At 39.7% G+C, this 24,648-nt stretch overlaps 1 long non-coding RNA gene across 1 annotated transcript; it reads right to left on the reverse strand.

Moving 5' to 3' along the window:
* Positions 1 to 7,674: 7,674 nt before the first annotated feature.
* LOC114629129 lies at positions 7,675 to 21,048 on the reverse strand. The gene is made up of 3 exons (XR_003712606.1): positions 21,000 to 21,048; positions 7,918 to 7,978; positions 7,675 to 7,758 (listed from the first exon to the last, which is right to left on the reverse strand). It is a non-coding gene; the product is annotated as an uncharacterized LOC114629129 (long non-coding RNA).
* Between the last annotated feature and the right edge of the window lie 3,600 nt (positions 21,049 to 24,648).

A 24,648-nucleotide genomic window follows, 5' to 3' on the forward strand; every position in this document is an offset into this window, starting at 1 on the left:
TAACCTAGCCCTAGTCCTGGAAGCGTCTAGCCTCCATACAATCTAATATAGCCTAGAATGTTTTCAGCCTCTGAGACTTGCTGCTGAATAAGCTTACCCCTTCCTAACTCTTTCTGAGCACTGGCTGGATGGTTCAGCTCAGGTGTTATGGCTCAAACTCCTCTCCAAGCTGACTGATTCAATCTGTCTTTTCTCAGCTTTACCTTAATTGTTCTGCTTGGCCTCATACTAACTTTGGCAATCTGTTCCAATCTTCTGGCTTCTTCTCATTCTTTAGCTCATTCTGTCTTCTACTGTATCTAGATTTTTCTCTCTCTGCAACCTATCTCTGTACACATGTTCCAGTAAAACTGTCTCCTCTCTTTTTTTCTTTCTTTGCACTGCTCCCTTGAGTAGCTTCACTTTTTTCTCTTCTCTGAGTTGAGCATATCCTAGTCTGTTAAGTCTTTTTCTGATTCATCACTTTGTCTGCCACTCAATTTGACATCACTTTCAAACATGGGTGCTTCCTGTACAAAATAACTTTACCTTCATAGTTTTGGATTAAAGGCATGTGCTAAGGGCTGAGCCACACCACAACTAGAAACAGTTTTTTTTCCCAGTAAATAATACAGTCTTAGGGTTCACAGTGTGATCATGTATCCTGCAATAATTTCTCCAGTCCCCACTTATAATTGTCAATAAAATATTTATTATAGGGGTTGGGAAACATTGTGATTAACATTGATCTGCTTCTTCAAAGAATTATGTGAGGAACTTTGAAGTGAGTGGTATAATTATTATTTATCCATGAATATTGTTTGTATGACCCATACCTTCATAAACAAAGTTTTTTGTTTATCTCTTCATAGATTTCTGTAAAAAAAATGTTTCCTCTTCTTATTGTTTACTGGTATTATGTTCTTATATTGGTAGAAAGTTGAGAGAGGAAAGGAAGTAAATACAAATTTTCAAGATACTCTGTAGTTTTAAGTACATACAGTCTATACTTCTGATTACCTTTGCCTTCATCAGATTTCATGCTGAGCTTATTTTATGACATAAAGGATTACACAGACAGTTTCTGAATGAGCACCTTTATACCTTGGCATCATAGAGATCTTGGCCTTGGCACCAGGTGAATCCAGACTTCAATTCTGGTTTTGATAGTTACCAGATGTTAGAGAGGCTTGTGTTGTCTGATGCCTTATTTTACCTTTCTACAAAATACAGATAATGGTGGTTTCTTTGGATGTACAGATGGGGCACTATAAGCCGGGTTTTTTTTGGAGGGGTGCCATAGGAGCCACTGGGAGTAATATCTACACCCCACTCATCCACTAAGGAGTGACTGAGATGATTTCTAAAGGACAGTGTGGAAGCTTTCTCCGACTTTTGTTTTTCACCTGCTATTTTAGTAGTGTTAAAACAGGAACACCTCACTGACTGCCTTTGCTGTTACCATGGCGATCCAGGTTCATTTTAGAAGAAGTGACAGGACAGATTGGCTTTGAGAATTGTGAAATCTCACACTCTAAATATAAGGACTGGGAATTCACAGTGATACTGACAATGGTGGATGGGTAGAATTTCTGCTACCTCTCAGCAACACAGATACAGAAAACCGAGGAGTAGCCTGGCATGCTACTGGATTCTGGCTCTCCAGGTTCATCAGAGAACAGTTGTGTGAGCCATCAGTTGTAAGGCTGTCATCAACTGTGAAGTTTCCTTCTCCTTGGATTCTTTTTTCTTTCTTTTTTTGTTTTTTGTTTTTGTTTTTTTTGTTTTGTTTTTTGTTTGTTTTGTTTTTCAGGACAGGGTTTCTCTATGTAACCTTGGCCTTCCTGGAACCCATTCTGTAGACCAGGATGGCCTCTGACTCACATAGACTCACCAGCCTCTGCCTTCTGAGTGCTGGGACTAAATGTGTGTACCACCACTGCCTGGCCTTTTTGGATTCTTTCTGTGCTTCATGTCTTCCCCCATGTTCTGCTCCGTTCTACCATCAAATATCTGCTCCTAGGGATTTAATTCTTACTACATTGACACAGAAATAATTTAATAGGAGGTAAACAAGGATTTCTATAACATTATTTAAGAAAATTTCGAATATGATAAAGTAGGCTGTGCTCTTTATCCAACTTCAATAAGTCTCAATTCTTGACTAACATAGATCTCATTCAATTTTACATTGTTTATGTTCTTTTCTTTTTTAAAGTTATTCTCCTAGAATTTCATACATCTATATGTTGTGTTTCCATCATACACACTCATTTACTTTCCCTCTTATTTCACCTACTCTCACTGTACAAATTCTCTTCTTATTTACGTATCTTCTTTTGTCACCTACTGCTTAATTTGGGTTGTCCCATGAGCATGAGTTGGGGGTTATTTACCAGAGCATATGTAAGTTACCAGAGGATGCTCCACTGAAAAATATTACTCCTCTTTTCTCAGGAATAATTAACTACCAATGACTTCTTTGGGGGAGGTAGGCCCTTAAGAGGTTCCATATGTGATAGAGTATTAATGGGTTTAATATTTGCACATTTTTGATTCCACAACACAATGGCCATATCATGTCCAGATCACATTTAACTTCCTCTTGTCTTCCAACTCTTACATTATTTTTGTTCCATATTCCACGATGCTCTCTGAGCCTCGGGGAGGGTAATAGACTTGTGCTATGTAAGACTGAGCACTGTCTAGTCACTTATTGTTAGCACGTCAATAGTTGTGAGACTCTGCATTAACTGTTGCCAACTGCAACACACCAAGACAGAGAACAGCACAAATCGTAGGTATAAACATGCATATTTAGAAGGCAGTTTCCTTCTAAATAGGAACACCATGTTCCTTCATCTAGACAACAGTCTATCTTCTTTCCCCTCAGGAATAATGACTTTCCCAGGCATGGGTATTTACAGTTTAAGGCATGAATTCCCTCTTAGAAATAATTCTTAATTCCAACCAGAAAGCAGCTGGTTAGCCTCATAAAGTTCTTGCCACCATTGTACTACTGGGACATACAAGGAAATTTCTAGCTTCTTTGGAGACTCAGTTGTGTCATGTGATGTAATGTGATGTTTCTTTGGTAGTTGTCTTATGAGAGGATGTTTTGTTGAAGCAGACACATGGGAGAATGCTTTGCTAAGAACAGACTTGGTGTTTTTCTGAAATCTGCCTGGAAAAAGGGCATGTGATGTTTTGCTGGAGTGGGAGGACACGCGGTGTTTGGAAAAGGTGTAAGTATAACCCAACAGACAGTGGATGACACTGGAGCATTGGTTCTCCTTGCCATTCTTCGCTAGTCTTCATCGGGCTTTGCTGACACTGGTCTTCACTGACAATGCTGTGGCAATGGTTCACCTTGTCTCCTTTACTGATCATCACTTGCTGTGACTTCACAGAGAGAAATGCACCAAAGAACTTTTTATGATATTCTGATGGCTTCTTGCTGCTTCTGCAGACTGGGGCCAATTGGCAGTGTCTGTAGGTTTCTTCGGATAGAACTGCTGTGGCTGTTTCGTGAATGGTGTTTGTGAGTTGATTGAGCTACCGCTGCTGACTCATGTGAACTGAACTGCTGACATCTTGACAATGAAGATTTGAATAGCTCAAAAGAACTATTTCTAACTAGGTCCACACCCCCCTTTACCGTATTAACCTTTCCTTTCCACTACCTCTGATAGGCAGTGGGCAAGAAGGGAGATTAAAATATTTAAGAACCCTTATTAAAGTAGGTTTTGAAAAACCTAAGCCTACATATAACTGACAGGTGAATACTGTAGTGCACAGCAAACTTCACAGCTGGGCAAGATCTTTGATGCTTTCACAGCTGACAGCCTGTGCAGCGCCCAGCACTATGAATGCTTCAAGCTCAGATCCAGCAAGAGTTTTCTATGTCCTGCAAACAAATGTTTGCTGACTTCAGCAATGACACAGCAATGACATCTTAGTATTCAGATCACAACAGTCTATTTGGGATGCTTCTGGGACTTCCCTGACCAACAGTGAACACGGAAGTACCCTACACTGGGATAGTGGCACAGGAATTTTCATTTAAGAAGCCACGGCTTCTGGGAGCCACATTTTCTATCCATGTAGGGTACCTCTATTCATGTATTTTATACACACACACACACACACACACACAATTACCTTATAAGGTAAGCTTTCTTGTGGTATTTTCATATCTCCTACATTTTGTTAATCCATTCTCAATCCCTTTCCACCATCCCCTGCCCTGATCCCTGATTAACTCTGAGTCTTCTCTGATGCTTTCACCACTGTGTTCTATGCTTGCCCATTTTAATGTATTCTTCTATGGGGCAAGTGGATCATGCTACCAGGCAGAAGAATGGGTAAGATGAATGAGGACAAACCCAAAATTGAGAACGGTAGGCATGGGGCCAGCTTCCTGCCAGACTCTACCTGCTCTGGAACACATAACAATGACACCCTACTGAGTGGACCATGACAATCAATCACATAGCATAAAAACTTGGCATTCTCCATACTAATGGGTATCTAGATAGACTCGGAGTGTTCAGCCAATGAAGTTCCTTTCCTGGGCATTCCCTGATTCACTCTGAGTAAGGTATATACATTTTTATCCACCATGAAACAAAGCAGCTTAAACAAGCACCGACTGTCTCTTCATTAAGGATGGCCATGGGGGGAGGCTTTTGTCATAAAGGGCCTAAGTCTCCTGGAGAAGGCCTTCTTTTTTCCAGCTCCTCCTTACTCCTGACATTCACTCCGAAACAAACTGGGTTCCGCCCAATTCTGGGCTCTGCCTTTCCCTTTCTGCTTGGTTTGTGGACACACAGAGGGGAAGCACAGACTGGAAACTCTGTTCCCAACTCCCAGCAGTACTCCAGGGGTGCCTGGGTACACCAGAGACTGGGAACCACAGCAATTTCCCCAGACCTTGCTGTTTCCCACCTGGGTAGAAGTGAGCTGAGGACCCCATTATGGATTGTGTTCTGCCTCCCCGAGCAGCATGCTTTCTGCGTATGCCAGTGGTAAGGCAGACACAGCCTGGAATTCGTCTTATTCCTTCATGACCTCTTATGAGCTTCTTGGCCTCTACAGACACTCCAGGTTAAACTCTCAAAGTTAAAGCTTTGTAAACAAGACCCTCATATGAGAGTGTATGCAACATTTGTCTTTCTGGGCCTAGGTTACCTCAGTGTGGATTTCCAGTTCTATCCATTTTACTGTAAGTTTTGCGATTTGATTTTTCTTTGTAGCTGAAGAGAATGTCATTGTGTACATGTTTGCACCACATTTTTATTATCTGTTCATCAGTTGATGTATGTTTAAGTGACTCAATCTTCCAGCTTTTGTGAACGGGACATCAGTGAACATGGGTATATATGACCAGGAGTGCGGTAACTAGGTCATTTAGTATTTCTGTCTTGGCTTTTGGAGAAAACTTTATATCAAGCTTCATAGCAACTGGACTGGTTTGCATTGCCATCAACATTAAACAAGGATTCCCTTTGTCCACCCTCCAGCCAGCATTTGTTGTCATTGCTTCTTGATGATAGCCATTCTTGGCTGAGGCTGATACTCAGTGTACTTTTAATTTCTTTGCATTTCCCTGATGTTGAACTTAAGATGTTGAACACTTTAAAACATATTTACTTGAGAGGCCAAACCTACTCCATCTTAGGACCAGCCTCCATCATAAAGGATAAAAGATAGAAAGAAAGAAAGAAAAAAACCTTGAGACCTTGGCCCACAGCTGAACCCAAGTGGTACCCATGTACCAGGGAGGACCCCACAGCTTGTCCTTGGCCCATACCCTAGAGTTACTTCCTAGCTATTTCCTAGTCTGATTGTTTCATATGTACTTTCAGACTGTTCCTAATTGTATACAGTCTTGTTTCAGAGCACCTACCTTTCGTTTTACAATAGACGTTTAGTTAGATGCTTGCCAGGGTGGACCCACTGCCTCATTTACTTCTATTTCCTATAAAACCTTGTCCTGATGAGAGTTTGGGCCTGCTTCACCAAACCATCCTGTGGGCCTGTGGTGAGTAAGCCCAAACTTGAGTTTGTAATAAAGAGACCCTAATGTGATACATCGGAAATGGCTCCTAGGTGGTCTTTTGGGGTTCATGAACACTTCCTGGAACAGCATATTAACCATTTGTATTTCTTCGTTTGAAGACTCTATTCAGTTCCATAGGCTTCTTCTTTTTTTATTTATTTTACATCCTGCTCACTGCTCCCCTCCCGGACAACCTCTCCCACAACCTTTTACCTATCCCTCTCCTCTTCTCCTTTGAGTGGGTGGGGCTCCCCTGGGTATCCCGCTACCTTGGCACATCAAGTCTCTTTGAGGTTAAGCATATCCTCTTTCACTGAGAACTCAGTGGGAGACGGGGTGGAGAAGGGAATGGGGCTCAGGATCAGGTGTGGGAAGGAATAGGGAAGACTGCCAGATGGCAAACAGAATGAGTAGAAATCTGCAACTAGTGGGGGTGGGAGGTGAGGGAGGCATCTCTAAGATGTGACAGAGACATGGGATAAGAAAGGCTCCCAAGAATCGACGGGGGTGACCTTAGCTGTGACTTACAACATTGGGAACATGGAACCTAAAGAGGCCACCTCCTGTAGTAAAGCAGAAACCCCAATATACCCACAAAACTTTTAACCCAAAATTTACCCTGTCTACAAGAAATGCAGGCCCAACTCAAGACCTATCCTTGTAAACCAGGAACTTCTGGGATCCACTGGGCAGCATGTGCTTTCTTTTTTTGTTGCCTCACAACTGATGCTGAACACCAGGATCTGGCTGTTGAATATTCTCCACACCTTTGGGTTCCTTGTAATTCTGGTATATCATCTGACTGACATCAGATGAGCTTTTTGGTCTTCTTTCACTTGATCTTTATCTCCATTAGTGGTATGAAGGCAGTCACGACACCAAGCAGGAATTAGCAGTCTATGATGTCTTTTTAAAAAACAAAACTTTTTTTATTGATTGTGAGTTTCACATTATGCATCCCTGTCCTGCTCATCTCCCTGTCTCCTCCTTTGCATATTACTCCCCTCAAATAACACACACACACACACACACACACACACACACACACACACACACAACCACCACCACCACTAAAACCAAAAAATTCCCCCAAACATAGAAAACATCTCATTATGGAAGCTGTAGTATGTGACAGTGTGTCCTACAGTCTGTCCACACATCTTCACTTGCAAATATTCATTGCAATGAATAATTCGTCTAGTTTGAGATCTTCAACTTCTGTTACACTATCAATATTGACTCCTTATCAGAACTCCTCCTGGTTATCCTACTGTTACCCTGTGTCCTGGAGACTCTGCAGCATTGGAACCGAACTACTGCCCCTCTCACATCCCAACCATTCTCAGATGATTCAAATTTTGGAGTAGGCAAATTTGGTTCTCTCTCTCTCTCTCTCTCTCTCTCTCTCTCTCTCTCTCTCTCTCTCTCTCTCTCTGTGTGTGTGTGTGTGTGTGTGTGTGTTCAGATGGTTTCTGAGCTCATAGGTTTTGTCTACATCATATGTTACAGCATGTTAGGAATGGGGTCTGTAGGTCACTCATGCAGCTGAGCTCTCAGGCAGACGTTACATGGGGTCTGTAGGTCACTCATGCAGCTGAGCTCTCAGGCAGACGTCACATGGTGCAGTGTGGTGTGCTGGGGCTTGGATATGGAGGTCACATAATCTTCGGCTTCATTTTTGGAGTGTTCATATTATGTTGGGGTTCATGCTCATGTTTCTGAAGCAAATACAAGAAATCATATCACTTAATCTGCTTATCTTTGAAATGAAACCCTAAAATGTAAAAACATGTGTTCATATTCATGTCACTATTTATATTGACTTTGGTGATATCCTTTATTAGTTCTGGGGACGTAATGGAGAATGTAATTATTACCTGTACTTCTTCACATGAGTCTTTGATTGCTGCAAGAATTTCTTTCTTGTAGAAATTATAACTATAAAATTAAATAAAATTCATGTCATAACTGTGTTCAGAGGGCAATGCACACTATAGGATGGTGAAGTTAGAGAGTTGCATTAGTCAAGGTTCCATAGAGAAAAGCAATGATAGGGTAAATGCAAGTTAAAAGTGGAGTTTATTAGATTGACTTGTATGATATTGTCTGGGTAGTCCAACAATGGCTTTTTTCACCCTGGAAAGGCTGAGGACTGGTAGATGCTTCATCCATGAAGCAGGATGCCTCAGTAGTACTCATCTGATGTGATGGCTTGGTAGATTCCTGGAGAGTCATGGGTTTTCTGTCCACATATGAAGGGAGAAGAAGCCAGTGTCTGATGCCAATGAATGATAGACATGGCAGCATCTACAGCAGTGGCACTGACAGTAACTGGGTAGATTAACTCATCAATGTGTTAAATGATTTACCAGCAACATATAATGGCAAGCAGACAAAAATACAGAGTGTTTCCCTTGGCATTCCTTATATCTGGGCTATCAAACAATTTCCACCCAAATTTATGGCAGGGCTCCCCATTTTGATTAACTCAGTTAAGAAACACCTTATAGGTGTCTCTTAGTTATTTCCAGATTCAGTTAAATTGACAATCAATACCCAAAGCCATCCACAACCATCTGTTACATTTATCTCTCCTAATAAGAACTATCACCAGGTGGCACACACCTTTAATCCTAGCACTTGGGAGGCAGAGTCAGGCAAATCTCTGTGAGTTTGAGGCCAGCCTGGTCTACTGATTGAATTTCAGATCGGCCAAGGCTCCACAGAGAAACTCTGTCTCAAAAACAAAAACAAAAACAAAAACAAAAACAAAAACACAAAACCAAAAACTCTATCTGTCCCCACTAGTGTCTTATTCTATTCCTGTCTATGCTTCTATGGATTGGGGCTTGGTTATCATTGACTTAACAGTTAACATCCACATATAAGCAAATACATGCCATAATTTGTTTTTCTGGGTCTGGGAAACCTCACTTAGGATAACTTTTTTCTAGTTCTATTTATTTACTTGCAAATTTCATGATGTAATTTTTTTTAATATAGGGGATCAAGTGGGAAGGAAGAGGGGAGCTGGAGGGAGGGACTATGGGAAAAGACCATTAACTTTTGGGCCCATTTGAGGGGTAGTGTGGAAGCCTAGCACAGGGAAGACTTCCTGAAATATGTATATATATGGAGGTAATCTAAGCAAAATTGACAAGTAATGAGAGAGACAGAGTCAAAACTGGCTATCTCATCTCTTGTCACTAAATGAACCTTCCAGTACTGGGAATGAATTGCATCTAACTGAGTTGTTGGTCCGTGGGGTCCTATGGGAATTCCCCAAGCAATCCCAGCTGCATAGACTAAGTTACTAAAGACAGCACCTATACAACTTAGTGAACATTGATAAATTGAGTTGGTGCCTGCATGGGGCCTTCACACCTTCCCCCACTCCACCATATTCTAACATCTTTGGTAAAGGGCAGTACTCTGCATGCTACCAAAAGAGAGACATAAACACCAAGCTAGCCACAAACTCTTTGATCTACAATGATGTCCTGTCTGCAAGTTGTTTTAGTGCAATGGTGGCAAACAGTGAGAGTAACCAACCAATATATGATTTAACTTAAGGCCCAGTTCATGAGATGAAACCCATACTCAACACTACTTGGGTAGCCAAGAACTAGAGACTAGTCCAGGGACCTAGGGTAAAAACCAAATATTACTGATCTAAACAAACAAACAAACAAACAAACAAGCAATAAAATGACTCCTGTGCCCTGCTTAGCCATAATCAGAGAATCATCCTCCTGCTGCAAATAAGAAGAATACAGAGACCCACGGCCAGACCCACAGCAGAGAATGGAAGACCTTAGAATACTCAGTCCTAAGTGATATGTCTTTATCAGTTCCCTTTCCTTGGGGCTTAAGGAACTTCATGGAAGAGAGGTAGAAATAGTGTAAGAACTGGAGTGGATGGAGGACACTAAGAAAATGAGACTCTCTTATCAGCATGATCGAAGTTCATATGAACTCACAGAGACTGAGGGAGCATGCACAGAGCTTGCACAAGTCTGAACAAGGTCTTCTGCACATATATTATTGCTTCTAGTTTAGTATTTTTGTGGGATTTTCAAGTGTGGGCCTCTGACTCTTGTGCCTTCTCTTGGGCTCTTTTTTTTTTTTTCTTGTCTAACTCTAATGTGGCAGCTTTTATTTTGTCACAAATGGAGGTCATGTTTATTCTGTTCTTTTCTTCTTTTCTTTTTGTCTGTCCTTTCTGTCTCTCTCTCTCTCTCTCTCTCTCTCTCTCTCTCTCTCTCTCTCTCTCTCTTTCTTTCTTTCTTTCTCTCTCTCCTTCTTTTTTCCTTTCTTTCCTTCTCTTTTTCTTTTTTCTTTCTTAATTTGAAGTAGAAAGATGTATTTTTAATCTGGATATTTGAGTTAGGAAGACACTCCTTTACTCCTGATCTTGAGGTAAGGAGATAGATCTTTAATCTGGGCCACACCTTCTGCTGGAAATTTATATAAGCTTTGCTCTTTACCTGCTTACTCTCCCCTCACCAACCAGTTCATTCTTTCACAGGCATTGGAGACTACTTTGGGATTCCAGCTTATACTGAAGAGCATCTGAGACTTGCAACCTCATTGACTCAGCACACTATTGGATTCTTGGACATTCCATTCACAGCCAATCATTGTTGGATTATCTAGACTGCAGCATGTAAGTCATTCTAATAAATCCTATCTATCTACATACACCCATACATACATACATACATACATACATACATACACACACTCCAGAGAACCCTGATTAATACACTTACAGAAAAGGAGTGGATTAGAAAGTGAGAGAAACTGGGAGGAGGTTAAGATGGGGAAACTGCAATCAGGACACATTATGTGAGAAGAGTCTGTTTTCAGTAAAAACAAAATTACACACACACACACACACACACACACACAGAGAGAGAGAGAGAGAGAGAGAGAGAGAGAGAGAGAGAGAGAGAGAGAGAGAGAGAGAGAGAAAGGGAAATTAGCAATCACAGAACACCATTAAGATTAATCCTATGAGTGGCTGGGAATAGGGACAGGGATAAATTTAATTACAGCACTTGGGAGGCAGATGCAGGTGTATCTCTGTGAATTTGAGAATATCCTGGCCTATATATATATAGTTTCAGTTCAGACAAAGCTGTATAGTGAGACCAACAGTACCAACAACAAAACTGGTGAACTCTGTGATGATCTCTGCTTACTGTTGGGGGACAACTCCATAGAACAGAGCAGGAAAATTTGAAACAAAATCTGTCTAGCTACCGAATCAATGAAGCAAATATCAAAGGCTAAAGGAGATTCTTAAGTATTTACAAGGCCATTTTGTCTGGGTAACACAGTGGAGCTGGCCCTGATGATGAAATCATGAATGAACCAGCCAAGAGAGTGTGAAAGCAGGAAAGCTGGCCCAGCCAGTTTCTGACAGCAGCATTTGTGAGAGTGGATTCTGCACAACTGGGCAGCATAGTAGAGTTGACTCTGGAGACCTGGTGAGGGTGAGCTGGTCCCCCAAGGCATGAGAGCAGGAGAACTGACCCTACCTTCTGCTTGTGGCCACATAAGTGGCCTAGCTGGAGCAGTGCTGGAGAGCTCTCCTTAGTGGTGCAGATACGAGAGAGCTGGTGTGATGGCCAGCTCAGCTACCATCCAGGTCCAGATCCAGGGCTTTGAGTTGGCCTATCCCAAATCTACATCACCTGTGGGACTGTTGGATCTTGAGAAAGGGCTGGCCCTCCTGATCCAAAGGTGCAAGATCTCTCTGATGTGATGCAACATTAGGATAACCAGGAGGAGTTCTTATGAGAAACCAATCCTGATGGTGTCACAGAAGCCATAGACCCTGAACCAGACCAATGATTCATTGCAATGAACATTTGCAAGTCAAGATGTGTGGACAGAAGGATATAGTGTGGTGCACACTGTGACATACTATTTCCACGATGAGATGTAGTAGTTTTAATATGCTCTGCCCAGGGAGCAGCACTATTTGGAGGTGTGGTCTTCTTAGAAGAAGTGTGTCAACTGTGGGTGTGGGCTTTAACACCCTAGTTCTAGTTGCCTGGAAGCCAGTCTTCTCTTGTGGCTTTCAGATGAAGATATAGAACTCTCAGAGCCTCCTGAACCATACCTGCCTGGATGTTTCCATGCTCTTGCACTGTTGATACTAGACTGAACATCTGAGCTTATAAGCCAGCCCCAATTAAATATCATACTTACAAGAGTTGCCTTGGTCTATTGGAAGAAATTAGTTAGGCTTTAAGCAGAAGCAAGAGGGTATTGGGCTTGATTACTGCTGGTATAACAGCTTTAAGTACATTAATTGCAACTGCACCACTGCTTCTGCAATTGCTGTGACACAAGAAGTTAAGACAGCTACTTTTGTTAATCATTTAGCAAAAAAATGTTACTAATGTGTTGAATATACAAGAGGATTTAGATAGGCTTTTGGAAGAATGGATTGATGTTCTTTATCCTATTCAAATTATTGGAAGGAGATTCAGAATTTAAGGGTAAGGAGCCATCTCGAGTGTCATGCCAAATACCATTAGATTCTTGTCAGTTCTAAAATTTACAGTGGTAGTCATTATAATTAGGAAAAAGTTTAAAGACACTTGCAGTGTATTTGGCATAATTCTAACACCTCTCTGGATGTTTTAACGATACATAGTGAGCTTATGAATTTCAAAAATGCTGCTCTGCTGAGCATTGATGCTGTAGATACTGCTGATAAAATTACCCATAGCCTGAGGTCAGTATTTCTATTTTGGTCAAGCTTCAAGAAGAGCATATATAGCTTGATCATGCTAGCCCTTTTTGTCCTGGGAATGCTTTTATTCCTGCCTATAGTGTTAAAGCTTGTCTTTAACAACATCAACATGTTGGCAGCCAAAGTGCATGGCTTGAACCTGAAAATGGAACCTCAGACAGAGTTATTAAATTAACAGGCTGGCAAGCCAAGAACAGTAAGATTCTGCATAGAGCCTTACCAACCTAAGATAAAAGCACATTGCTTTGGATAATGCATATTCCATGATGTGTAAGGAAGGCATTCTTGTCAGAACAATCTAAGACAGGCTCAGTCTTGTTAATGAAATAAAACAGGGGAAGAGGCGGAAAGCCTTTGGGGCTTGGGAAGAATCTGACATTGGCCAAGGACAAGGAAATAGGCTTCAGGCAGGAATCTGACATTAGGCTAGAACAGAGAAGTAACTTCAGGCTGGAATCTAAATCTTAGGCTAGAACAAAGAAGTAATTCAGGCAGGAATCTAAATATTAGGCTAGAACAAGTCACTTCTCTAGTGAAAGTTGAGTGATATATTAAACTATGGGTATAACAAAAGCCTTTAGGAGTTGATTTAGTGCTATGTCCCATTAGCAGAGTGATAGGAGTAGGTTCTTCCCTAGGTTCATTGACTATATCTTGGTTCACTGCCCTGATAATTTTGCCAGGTATATATTTCATGTTGTAGAATTGTCCTTAAAGCCAATCAAAATGTGATTGGTTACCCCCGTTCCATCCACATCACTATTGTACTGGTAGGCATATCTTGCCAGGAAGACTGTGCTTTGTGCTAAGTTAATTTTATCAACAGAAATAGGTTGGTAGTAAAAGCATGTGAACATCAGTGGTCTAGCTACTAACTGCTGAGATACTAATGCAGTTTTCATTAACCAGGATGAGGAACACAAGACTCATCTTGAAACATAAAAGGAGTGCCCTGAATCCTGCTTGTTGTTTAATTGTTATTATTATATTTTTATGGAATTGCACTAATATCAGCCCAATGTTAAGTGCCAATTGGAACTTCTAGTAAAAAAAAGACAGACTCTTGTATAGCTACTCCTATACAGTATTTGTCATTTGTGCAAAGAAATGTTCTAAAGGTTAACCAATGAAATGTCATCATTTGTTGAACAATAATTTGACTATACTTCAGAAGACATATATATGCCCTTAATTTATGTTCTAGAACATACATTCTAAAGCTTTGTCAAAAACTCAAGTTTTATTTCAGTCTTTGGAATGAATATACATTTACAAGGAGGAATGTTTAAAGGATTATCTCCTGAGGTGTGTGTGTGTGTCTGTGTGCTCATGGACGTGTGCATGCATGCGCACAGATGTGTACATGTGTGTTCTCAGATTTCCAAGTCTTATTTATGAAGACAGATGGCTAGCATTCTCTATATGTCTCCTGTTGTCTTGACAGTCTTTGGAATGAGGGTCTTTTTGACTTTAGAGTAAAGATGTACTTTTTTCCCCTCAGATTTGTTAAGAGATTAAAAACTCTGTGCCATAAAAATCGATAAAAATTAAAAACCCAAAAATCTAAACTATTCTATAATATTTTATTGTGTGCGTTCCATAGATGTATGTATTATTTCCTTCCACAGTAGAAAATAACACAAAAACTAAAAGTTAAAGAGAGCTTTATTTTCTCCATTGGACAGGTGGATTTGGGGTAGCCAATGTCAATGTCATGAATGATTTATCTTGGGGGCTAATCAGGGTGGCCTAGAAGTGACATTATGTCCGGTATTGTTGAATCTGTAATCTCCTGAGTGAGGCAGAGCTCAGCCAAGTCTCAAATTTTATCCTTCCAAATTATGCTGGTTTTTGGCAAGTTATTAAACTTCTCTGATCTTGCTGCCTCAACTATAAGACAAGGAGAGTAATAACAATGGTAATCATTGCCTCATTAAATTTAGAGGACTAGATGAGAATAAAATTAGGGAGCATCACTTCATGGGACTTGCAGAATTTAGGTATGGGGAAGAACCTCACAGGCCATCCAGTAGAGTCTTTGTGACCGTATTTGATAACTATTTAAATAGACTCAACTACTAACTTTCCCCCCACATATCCTTTAAAGAAATTAGTGAGTTGAATAATAATAAATTATGTATACATGATTTAAATTTTAGCATTCTAACATTTTCATTATCAAATCATGTTTGGGAAGAAACTCTTATCCATTTCTGTGAGAGTCACCGCTAGGTCTTGCCAGTGCTTGGTAACCACACCCGGTTCTCCATGGCCCTTGGCAGCCAGGCAATAATAAGATAAAACTGTAACTGTTGTTGCTGTGAGGAGGATGAGGTGCTGACCCACGAATACCAACTTGGAGCTAATGATGTCAGTGGATTCTAAAATAGCTTACTCAAAAAGTTGTTCAGTGACCTCAGCTGCACTTAATCCCACTAGGTCATGTTGACGTGAGGAGGAAATGTAAGACGGGGAAGTGATACCTGGAGCTCCAAGCAGATGCATCCTAGGAAGCCAGTTTTATGAAATCACTTGTCTGAAAATGTTGAAGAATCAAGACACCCTTAGTATCTAGTGACAACCATGCTGATGTAGACATATGTTCCTGGCTGTGTGAGTCTAGGGAATATTTCTTATCAGCAGAAGGTATTTCTCAAGTTCTGTGCCCTTTCTGTGATGACAATTCTGACCCCCCTTCAGTGTCTTTTTGATAATTTTGGAGATTCAGCAGATGACTCTGTCAAACCAAAGTCTGTCATATTACATACTGTGTTTCCTTTCTTCTTTTTAATATTCATTTACATTTTAATTCTTTTTGACAATTTCCTAAGTGCATGTAATGCATTTTGCTCATCTCAGCCCCACCACATTCTTCTCTTATATGCTTCCTACCCTGGTAGAACCCCTTCTTTTCACAAGTCCCTTCCCTACATTTTTTGTCACCATTGAGTTTAGTAAGGGATGCTTGCATGCACAAGGGTGAGGGATATTTACAGGCACAGAGAGTAGTAACTAGTGGCTATGGTACTGAAGGAAAGAATTTTCCATACTCCTACAACAAAAAACTACCATTAGCTCATCAGTGAGGGGTAGGAGCCCATGAGCATTATATTAATGGATGATAGAATGTTGACAGGCCTCATCCTGTGCATGTCCTGTGTATATAACAATTGCTGTGAGTTCAGGAGTACCATGGTCATGTCATGTTCAGAAGGTAGTATTTTGCAGCACTCCTCTGTATTTTCTGCTTCTCTTACATAATGTTCCCTGAGCCTTGGGGGACGTTATATATATATATATATATATATATATATATATATATATATCTTGTTTAGGGCTGAGAACCCAATACTTGTTTATCCTCAGCACTTTCAGGTATAAGTCTCTGTGTTAACCATCACCTGCTTCAGAAAAGCATCTATGAATAAGACAGAGAGAAGCATGAAGCCATGATTAGAAACAAAAGTGCTTAAAAAGAAGTTTGATACCATGTCCATTTAGTGAAACAACAAACGTTGTCTTTAGGGGTCTAGGACCTCCCCATGTATGTATGGGCTTTTGACTAGGTTGACAGAACAAGTTGTAACTTCCCTCTTGAGAAGCAGACATCCAATCTAAGCAGAAAGAAGTTAGTTACCCCATGACAACCATGTTATTATTTTACAAATGGGCACCTAGAAGGTTGCCTGGAAGGTTGGTAATATAGCTCACAGTGTTCCAAGCAAGTTTAGGCCATTGATGGCTTGTCTCTTCCAGAAGGGTGAAAAGCATCTTCTAGCCATATGAAAGCTAGTCAGTAAGAAGAAAGCTTCCTTCTCAGTTTCAACTTAATTTTCTACAATTTGTAATAAAAGTTTTTGGTGTCTTCAGAAATAGGGTTTGTCATATAGTTCCTGTGGTAAACAAAGAGCAATTACAAAAGCCTGTGTCATTTTGCGGACCTCCCTGACAAAGTATACAACATAGAAAGATATTCCCAGTATTGGGACTTTTTATTTAATAGCCTATGGCTTCTGGGATCTGCATTATATATCCATATAGGGTAGCTTATTAGAAGTTTAAGCTTTTAAAAATTGCATTTAAAATATTAGCTTATAATATAGTTTTTATAATCCTTAGTTTCCATTACTGTGCATAGTTCCTATTGCAAAAATCAGATTCACTCAATCGCAAACCTTCCTGAACAGATATATTGTGAAGAGAATGACATAAAATGATCGTATGACAACCTCCAGTTATACATAGTCAAAAAGAGTGGAATATGGTTAACAAATTCTTTCTTTTTATGAAAATAAGACTTTATGGACTAGTTTAGATTCATAGGCAATTAGATATCATAGAATACTCAAACCAGCTTTCCATTGTTATCATTTACATTAATGTACCACGTTTGTCATTACTAGATAGTTACTATTGATGCATTTTTATTAATGGGTATGGACATCCTTTCTTTCTTACACTGCATTTAACTGTTATGCATTCTTAGGCTCCTTTTGCTCTGGTGATTTCTCAGAAATGCCTTTTTTATGACCTTTACACTTTGAAGAATTTAGTCAGAAATCTTGTAAAATATAAATTAATTGGAGTTTTATCTAATTGCTGATGCATGATTGGATATTAAAATATTTACCTCCACCAACTTGAATAACCACTATTAAAATTAATGGTTGTCACTCAGCTAGGCACTGGCTGAGCAAGTATTTGCCATATTTCTTCACAGTAAAGTTATTTTCTCCCCCCTGTCTATTTGGTGAAAAAATCATTATGAAGTGGAGAAATCTATTTCATTTCCTTTGGTAGCCTAGTACATAAATTATTTGAAATTCTTAGAATGATGTCTCTTCCTTTATGAAGTTCACATTAATTGTCTACTTTATACTTTGATCTATAATACAATACAGTTATCCTTGAATATTGTGGTGGTTTGCCCCAGGAAGTGGTACTATTAGGAGGCATGGTCTTGCTGAAGTAGGTGGGGCTGTGTTGGAGGAAATGTGTCACTGTGGTCTTGGGCTTCAAGACCCTCATTCTAGCTTCTTGGAAGCCAGTCTTCTCCTGTATAGAACAAGATATAGAACTCTCAGCTCTTCCTACATCATTCTTGCCTGGATGCTACTGTGCTCCTGCCTTGATGAGAATGGACTGAAATTCTGAACCTGTAAGCCAGCCCCAATAACATGTTGTTCTTAAGAGTTGCCTTGGTTATGGCATCTGTTCACAGCAGTAAAACCCTAACTAAGGCAAAGGTACCCTCAGGCATTGGCTTCAGGTTGCCCCAGTTCTTTATGTAAAATTGTATGATATTTGCATATAACCTATACACTATTCTTGTATATTTAAAATTATCTCTACATTGCCCATAATACTTAATTCAGTATGAATGCTGTATGCTACAAGTTATTGAATATTTTCTTTCAATGGTTTTTTTCATCTCTGATGTAGACCTAGTATGTTGTTTCTCTAGTGGTTTCAGTTCTGTTCACTGCTTTCTCTTGCAAATATTTTTGTCTCTGACATAACAGATAATTTTGGATTCATTTATTACTTTTTCAAATTAAACATTTCTTTAAAAATATTTTAAATTATTTTTTTACTTTATGTGTTTCAATGCTTTGACTACAAGCATGTATATGCACTATGATTCTACCTGTTGCATCTCTGAAAACTGGAGTTGTAGACAGTAGTGAGACATCACATAGGTGCTTGGAATTGAACCCAGGTCCTTTGGAAGAGCAGCTAGAGTTCTCAGCCATTGAACCACCTCTCCAGTCACAAATTAAATACTTCTTAAAAGCGCCTTATTTTTTGACAGTACAAGACTCTCTTGGGTTACCTTGCATATTTCATACTAGAATTTAGAATCATCAAATTCCTTAAAAAGCTCTAGTTCTTTTTACTGGAAAGGAATATTAAGAATCAAGATCTGAGATCAACGTGTACTTGTCACTACTTCCAGAGTGCAACAACAGGTCATCATAGATGATAAAGCAAGGGAAATAAATCTATGTGGAAAAGATTTTGGGGGCAAATGGACATATATATGACATACCTTTATGCACACATTATATGCATACAAAATCAATCCATGTGAATTTTCTGGACTACTGATCTAAAAGCCTATCTACTGGGTGCCACCTTTATACCCTCTACTGAGTTTAAACAAATAAGGAAATGTTTTTCTCGGTATTTCTATTGATATTTAAGGTAAAGATCCTTGCGAACAAAGGCACTCTCTTTTGATATGTGTACAATAACAATCTATTTGAAAAGGAGGGACAGAGGGAGAGAGAGAGAAAAGAAGGGAGAGAGAAAAAGAAAAAGTTCTTGGTCCCATCCAAAAGTACAAAAGTGTGTCTATTGCATCCATGAGACTGTCAGGGCAGCTGTTAGCTTGCAACAGAATAAAAATCTCAGACTCATCAAGATTTGGATATTTCTCCCTTCAATTTAAGATTAGTACTAGCAATTTTGTGATATTTCTCAGGTAAATTTAAGGTCCTTTTGAGTAACCAGAGCTCATGGATGAAAGTCAAAGAGAGATATTATTGCAACTATCATGAAGAATAAATAAAATGAATTGCAGCTCAACATCCTAACTTGTTTAAAGATGTGACGAACAAAGCTATACAGAATAAGGAAGTGTTAAAATCTAGTCATAAATGGACAAAAACTTAGGAAAATGGGGCTTGATATAGCCTCTTGAAATGCAATTCCAGTCATAGGATTTGGGTTGCCATTAGCTACCCACACATATAAAAAATACTGCTAGACAAGGAGAGTTACATTATAGAACACATAACCCAGAAGACTTGCTGTGTATGATAGTGTTATACTCTAGACACATAATATCTCTTTTTTATCATTCCAAAGTCTTACACCAATTATATGTCCTACACACTTGCCAAGGTTATAACAGAAATGTGGGACATTCAGAAGGAAGAGTGCTAAAGAGAAGCTTGGACACCTACGTAAGAGAGATACTGGAAGAGACTCTGGTGATTCAGCCTAAGGGTAGGGTCTAATGTATACCATTTGCTCAAATGCAAACTCCTTAGGGAAATTGAAACATTTTTGTTTTATTTTATTTATTAATAATTTTATGTGTTTACATTTCAAATGTTATCCCCCTTCCCAGTCTCCCTTTCATGAACAACCCAACCTCTCCCCCTCCTCTTTGCCTCTAAGAGGGTGCTTCCTTACCCACCCACCCACTCCTGCCTCACCCCTCTAGCATCCCCCTTCTCTGGGACATCAAGCCTCCACAGGACCAAGTGGAACTTCTCACATTGATGCCAGATGAGGCAGTACTCTGCTACATATGTAGAGGGAGCCATGAACTGGTCTATGTATACTCTTTGGTTGGTGGTTTAGGCCCAGGGAGCTCTGAGGATTCCAATTAATTGGTACTGTTCTTCTTCCTATGGAGTTGCAATCTCCTTCAGATCCTTTAGCTCTTCCCCTAACTCTTACATTGGGGTCCCCAGGCTCAGTCCAATGGTTGGCTGTGAGTATCTGTATCTGTCTTAGTCACATGCTGGCAGAAACTCTCAGAGGACAGCTATACCAGGCTCCTATCTGCAAGCACATCTTGGCATCAGCAATAGTGTCTGAAGATGGAATGGATTGCACTGTGGTACAGTCTCTGGTTGTCTGGGTGGCCTTTCCTTCAGCCTCTGCTCCATTTTTGTCCCTGTATTTACTTTAGACAGGAACGATTCTGGGTTAAATTTTTATTAAATGGGTGGGTGGCCCCATCCCTCCACTGGGGGACCATGCCTATCTATTGGTAGTTGTCTCTTCAGGTTCTGTCTCCGGTTATTGGTTACTTCAGCTAATGTCATCCCCATTGGGTCCTGGGAATCCCTGGTGTTTGAGACTTTCTAGTGGTTCCCCAAGTTCCCCACCCATAGCTACTTATTTCTATTCATTCTCCTGGCCTTTTGGACTTCTCTCCTGTTCTCTTCCCATACTTGGTCCTGCCTCCCCCTTTTTCCTTCCCCTTCCCTCTCCCATCCAGGTCCCTCCCTGTCTCTGCCTCTTATGATTATTTTGTTCCCCCTTATAAGTGGGTTTGAAGCCTCTACACTTTGGTCTTCCTTCTTGTTAAGCTTAAGCTTCATATGGTCTGTGAGTTGAATCAAGGCTATTTTGAACTTTTGGACTGATATCTACTTACCAGTGAGTACATACCATGTATGTCCTTTTGATTCTGGGTTACCTCACCCAGGATGGAATTTTCTAGTTCTATCCATTTGCCTACAAAGTTGATGAAGTCGTCATTTTTAATAGCTGAGTAGTATTCCATTGTGTAAATGTACCACATTTTCTGTATCCATTCCTCTGTTGAGGAACATCTAGGTTGTTTCCAGCTTCTGGCTTTTATAAATAAGGCTGCTATGAACATAGTGGAGCATGTGTCCTTGTTATATGTTGGAGTATCTAAACAGAAACACAGTGAACTAATAAAAGTTACAAACCAAATAGATTTAACAGATATCTATAGAACATTTCACCCTAAAACAAAAGAGTATACTTTCTTCTCAGCATCTCATGGTACCTTCTCCAAAATTGACTATCTAATCAGACACAAAACAAGCCTCAACAGATACAAGAAGATTGAAATAATCCCATGCATCCTATCAGATCACCACAGACTAAGGCAGGTCTTCAATAACAACAAAAACAACAGAAAGCCCACAAACCCATGGAAACCAAGTAACTCTCTACTCAGTGATAACTTGGCCAAGGAAGAAATAAAGAAAAAAATTACAGACTTTCTAGAATTTAATGAAAATGAAGGCATAGCATACCCAAACTTGTGGGGCACAATGAAAGCAGTGCTAAGGGAAATTCATTGCACTGAGTACCTTTATAAAGAAATTGGAAAGATCCTATACTAGCAACTTAGTCTGAAATCTCTAGAATCTAAGAAGCAAACACACCCAAGAGGAGTAGATGGCAAGAAATAATCAAACTCAGAGTTGAAATCAAACAATTAGAAGCAAAGAAAACTATACAAAGAACCAACCGAACTAAGAGCTGGTTCTTAGAGAAAAATCAACAAAATAGATTAAATCCTTAGCCAAACTAATTAAAGGGCACAGTTGCAGAATCCAAATGAACAAAATCAGAAATGAAAAGAGAGGTATAACAGCAAAAACTGAAGAAATTCATCAATCCTACTACAAAAGCCTATACTCAACAAAACTGGAAAATCTAGATGAAATGAATGATTTTCTAGAAATTGAAACCTTGAATGATGGCATTCGTCGAGAATTTCCTTTACTCACCAGCAGGTGTTGCTAAGAAATCATGAAGACGGTAGGCAGGGCAACATCATATCCAACATAAACTGAGACCAGTAAGCTCATGAATGGTCATGAACTGAGACAGGTAAACTCAAGAAAGATGACTTTCATTGTCTCTCTAGATATACCAAAATGTCAGACAAAACAAATCACCATCTTTATATGTTCTGTTTTATGCAAGAGGCATCAAATGTTGATTCTTTCATCTAGCTATATTTTCTAATAATTTCTAATTAATGTCAGTGTAGTGGGGAACTGTTAGCAACCCTTTGAAATTTCATGTGATGAGTATTTGTATAAAACGTTGAAAATAGAGGTAGTGACTGCTGTTAGAAACAGTGCAGAAAATGGAAGAGAATGGACTGGAAGGTTCCCTTTGAAATGTCAAATGGCTTCTTCCCCACTCTGAAGGCTCTCAGATTTCTTTCCCCCTTCTCTATTACCCCCTGTGCTTATAGCATCTGAGGCTCACTCTTGGGAAACAGTCCATTCTTTCTACTGTTCAGAACCTATTGCATATGTTCAGTTCTCATGCTGCCCATTCAGTTCAGTGACCAGAAGATGGAGTCTGAGGTCAGGTGAGGCTAATCAGAAGCCTGGTGCTCAGAAACTGTGTGGGGATTGGAAGCCATGGGCTTACTGTCTTCTTGATACCCAAAATGACATTCTGGTAGTTCTTGTTTCCTAGAAGCCCAGAGCTGCCATGTTTCCTTCCTTCCTGAGAGATCAGTCTTCATTCCTCCTTCAAGTTTATGGATCATCTTTTTTTTCCAGCAAATCCCCATTTACCTCTGTCATAAAAAGAAACAGCTCCCATCTCAAAGGAATAAAAGCCATGGTTTATTCTGGAGCAGCTATGAAATACTATGGTCCACAAACATACATTTAGATCTCCCCAAATATAATTTTCCAATGTGGAAGCAGTTTTGTGAAGATTTTATAATAGCAACAGAGCAAAGAGAGTTACAAATCAAGGCCATTTCAAAAATCCATTGACGTGAACATCACAGAGGTTACACAGGATGGGCAAATCTTTCTTATGGGCCTCTGGTGCTACCTGGTGACATTTTTAGCTTGGGGTTAGTAGAAGATAATGGTCTGCTGAGTTGATAAGTTATAGAAGGTTTTTTGTGTCTGTCAGTCATAGGATATTATTTTCCACACAGAGGTAAGAAAGAGAATGGCTCTTTAGGGAGTCAAAGCTAGCCCAAGATTAGGTGCCATCAGGGTCTCTGTACCTGCAACCTTCCAACATTTCCACAGCACTGAAATTCTATTAGACTGTGAGACTTTTTGCAGACACAGCTTCTTTCCATGAATTCTCCTTCACACATCCATTAGTCAAGGTTGGTTTCCACTGACTGCAGCCATCAGATCGTAACTAGTCTACTATGTAGCTGGTTAACTAGTTTAACTCCCCAGGAAAGACCCCAGTGGATTCTACAAACCACTCTAGGGGATTCTATAATATACGTTAAACTCACTGCTGAGAAGGTCTCATCTCAGAATGATGGTAACTTGCTTGAAGATAATGCATGGCTAACATTTACAGACTTCATCTGGAAGTCTGGTTCTGGACATTTTCAGAGACATATTTGGAAGTTAGCTGAAGTTCTCTATGATGTTATGCTAGCAAGGGATAAAGCTGGAACAGGATCTGGATTTCAAACAGGTGTTAGAACATGTGTTAAGGCTCTTTGAATTGTCAAGTTAAAAATACTTTTGTTTCTTCTACAGTATTTAATGTAAGTTGTATTGATTGTACACCTTCTAATTGTGCTAGTGTGTTGAAATCTGGCATGTCATTTATGGAGCTCTATCAACCAGCTTTTGTTTTATTTCCCTGAGTATCCCAGAACCTTGGAATTCTGAAAGAAGCTTGCAAGTACTGGAAGTCGTGAGTCAGGCTTTAAACAAAAGTGTGAGGGTGGTGGGCTTGATTATTGCTGGTATAACAGCTTTAATTACATTAATTGCTAGCACCACTGCTTCTGCAATAGCACTGACACAAGAAGTTAAAACAGTTACTTTTGTTAATCATTTAGCAAAAAAAAAAATGTTACTAATGTGTTGAATATACAAGAGTTTACATATTCAAATCCAAAGATCTGGAGCTAGGATTCATAAACAAGGGAGAAAATGGGGCATTTGTTTTTCTGGGGATGGGTTAACATTAGTATAATATTTTCCAGTTCCATCTACTGACCTGAACATTTCATGATTTCATTTTTCTTTATAGCTGGGGCTCCTAGGATTGATGGGAACAATGAAGGGTGGGGGCAGTGACAAGCACTCCCCTGGCTGGCTGGTGTACATGCCAGTGTGGGGATGGAGACAGCTTCTTAGCATTTTTTATTAATCACTTTTTAATATTTCAAGATCGATTCCAAAGCAGGACAGTTTCAACCAATAAAGTTTTATTGTTCATCTCTTATCATTCTTTTCTCTTTTTGGGACAGGACTTTTACATATGGGTAAATATCTGACTAAACTGTACTTAACTATTTCTATCATTAGGAAAGCATGGGCTG

This window comes from Grammomys surdaster, unplaced genomic scaffold (assembly GCF_004785775.1).
Source record: "Grammomys surdaster isolate TR1022 unplaced genomic scaffold, NIH_TR_1.0 67, whole genome shotgun sequence".
In the NCBI taxonomy this organism is placed as follows: domain Eukaryota; kingdom Metazoa; phylum Chordata; class Mammalia; order Rodentia; family Muridae; genus Grammomys; species Grammomys surdaster.